The sequence below is a fragment of the Cyprinus carpio genome, chromosome A2 (assembly GCF_018340385.1).
Source record: "Cyprinus carpio isolate SPL01 chromosome A2, ASM1834038v1, whole genome shotgun sequence".
NCBI lineage: Eukaryota > Metazoa > Chordata > Actinopteri > Cypriniformes > Cyprinidae > Cyprinus > Cyprinus carpio.
The window spans coordinates 21,562,238-21,565,572 of record NC_056573.1 but is presented as its reverse complement, the minus strand read 5'-3'; positions in this window follow the sequence as shown (position 1 = coordinate 21,565,572).

Below are 3,335 nucleotides of genomic sequence, written 5' to 3'. Positions count from 1 at the left end.
GTGACACACAAAGCTGTCATGTGTAACTGGTGACACAGTTCTCCATGCATGAACGATGATGGGTCATCTGTGTAAAACATAGCAGTCGGCACTCAGCACAAACAAACCTATTATCAGCGGCCTGGGCTTTTAGCATAGCAAAAGATAAAAAAATCTATTGCCATTTACTGATCATACATTTACCCTGGGGTGGAATATTCTCTATGCTCCGATCCTGGACTCATTTTCCATCACTCCATGGACAGAAAAACTGATCCCTGATCAGAGGAAAACAGCACTTTAACCCAACAAAAACTGTGTCATGATCCTAAAGCATTTCCTGCATCATATGACTTTTACTTTTGCCTGAAGTCATCTACAATTAGGACAAATCTCTGCCGGTGGGGAGAAAGAGATGGTGTCCCTAAAATGGGTTGTTCATTTGTTCTGAAAAACATAAAGCTGAATTCAAATACTAAAAATTAAATAACCACATGATTGTGTATTATTAGAATTGTAAAATAAATAGGCGTATAAAAATTTTAAAAAAGGGACCACATATTTTGTTGCTGATGTCTTAGACATCATCAGTTTTTTTGGCACAAAATGATCTGGTCACATTGCAGAAGCGTGCCAAATTATGCAGACACCAACATAAACAGGTTATCCCCTGATAACCAACAACACAATTACCAAGGAAAAAATTACAATACAGACTACATTAAATGCTATATAAATATACAAACTATTATAGCAGTGTTCACGTTTTAAAGTGTAATTGTTCTGTTTACCTTTACATGATAACATTCTGTGTTAGGTCAACACTTGATGTCTGATGTAAATTCTTGGTCCTGAAGCAAAACCAGTTTGGAACCAGTCTTAAAGGAACAGTTCACACAAAAATTTAATTAGATGAAAACGTACTCACCCTCAATTTGTAAGAACAATTTAAATAATAAAAAGTTGCTTCTTTCCATAATCCTAATAACGCTTCCTTCAGTGAAAAAATCCATCCCATGTTGCACTCTTGAGTCTAAATTCCTTAATAATGCTTCCTCCAGGTGTTTTTTTTTTTTAATTGTTGTTGTTTTGTTCTTATTTCTTTTTTGATTCTTACTAGAGGAAATTTTTATTTGAGACAGCAATATTATGAACAGAAGACTTGTATTTTAGCTGGAAGCAATGGTCTGAAGTTAAAAACACGTTAATCATGAATTTTTTTCTTACAAAAACAGCTTTTCAATTCACAAGATGTTAACTGATGGACTGGAGCCATATGGATTTGTGAATTATTGGGAAGTTTTAATCAGCTTTTTGAAATCTCATTTTGACGGCCCCCATTCACTGCAGAGGATCCATTGGTGAGCAAGTGATGTTATGCTAAATTTTTCTAAATATGTTCCTATGAAGATACAAACTCATCTACATCTTGAATGGCCTGAGGGTGAGCACATTTTCATTTTTAGGTGGACTGCTCCTTTAAAAACATTTTACAGGTGCTGAACGTTAATTTAATAAAAAAGCATTTATTTTCAGTCAACTGTACTGTAGCTACATTATCCATTAAATATTAAATCTACATTTCAACTCAAATCACTATCTAATGCAATTATTTTATATTGCCAGGAGAGAGAGACTACCAAGTGATAAGAGACATAAAACTAGCATTGGACAGCAGTTATTTATACACTTCAGAGGTCAGTCATCATATAAAAATATCTGAATGCGGCAGTTGTCCAATCAGAATCACATATTCCAGCTAGTGGCATATTAAAATTATGTATTATGAGACTGGATTTCAGAGATTTGTACTTTTTATGTGCACTTCCATGTGTCCGCCCCCTTCCCCCATCTCATAAATGGTTTTCTGAGCAAAGCTGAAATTGGAAATCTAATAAGAGCACTTTTCATTGACAACCGCTGACTGAGGACTGAAGCAATTGGCTGCGTTACAGCTGTGAGAGTTAATCTCTTCAAGTGGAGTGAATGGCCACTGAGAGTCTTAGACAATACCACGCTGACAGAGAGAGTATTTTAGCGTGGAGCGAGAGAGTGAGGCGTGCCGTGGTGGGCTGATTGTCTCTGACACGTTGTAGACGTGTTCATTAACCTCTGAAATCTCTCTTTGCTTCCCACAATAGCAGGACCATTCATTCACCGGCTGTGGCATGAGAAGGATGGCGTGATAAATGAAGGGCAGAGATAAACAAAAAGACCACTCTGCTCAGCTACGATGATTGAAGCTGCAATGTGTCCAATCGGGAGCTGAAAACAAGATGCATCTTCATTAAATCTGTAGTATGACATAACACAGGGACAAAATGGGAATAAACGTCAATGAATGGTGATTTGAGAATGTAGGTCACTCGTTCTTTCTGTCGCTCTCCATCTCTTTCTGCATTGTCCTCTGAACTATATAATTCTTTGCTTCTTTCTCCCTTTTGACCCTCACATAATAAAACACACGCCTCAGATCTCTGGAGGAAATGACAGGAGTTGAATACTGAATTCATCTTTGAAAGTCAAGTTACAAAAGAATAGATAGACGTTAAAATTTGAAGGATCTAAATAGACTATGTACTATAAATAAAAAGATTTCAAAGTTATTACACATTAAGGAAAAAATAAATAAATATATAATGTTACTTTATTGTTTGCAATTTTCTTTTGGGTCTTATTGAGCAGCCAAATTTTTTTTATTCTTACTCTCTGTAATTTCCAACTGGTTACAGCTGTGACCAAGAGTAAACCACATACTTTCACTAACCTCTTTAAAACTTTTTAGGCATAAAGTTAATTGATTTGTTCAATATGTATTTTAGTTCATTAGTTGATCCAAGGTGTAAAATACATATGCTCACCTAGCAGGTTAATGACTGTTAACTAAAACTATTAAAAATATTTTTTGGTAATTAAGATAAGCTGAAATAAAATATAGCTGTTAGATGAAAAGCTTTAACTAAAATTAGAAACGTTGCCTTGGCAAGTGTTACAAATCAAATACAGTAAGTGTAAATTAAAGTACTAAAATTGCTAAAACTAAACAAATAAAAAGCAACAAATATTGCTGTAGAGACATTTAAAAACTACACACACACTGAATATATATATATATATATATATATATATATATATATATATATATATATATAATACTCACTAATATTATATAATACTGATAGTCTTTACCTGCATTAATGTTTCTGTTCTGTCTGTGAATTAACCATCAAGCCACTGATCCAGGAACTGCTAAATGTGAACCCACTGGCAGAACAGTTGCCTTTGCATCTCTTGAAATTGCTCTCCAAACTGCATTTGCTCCCTTGCACACTACTTTGTCTCTGAGATGAGCCTGT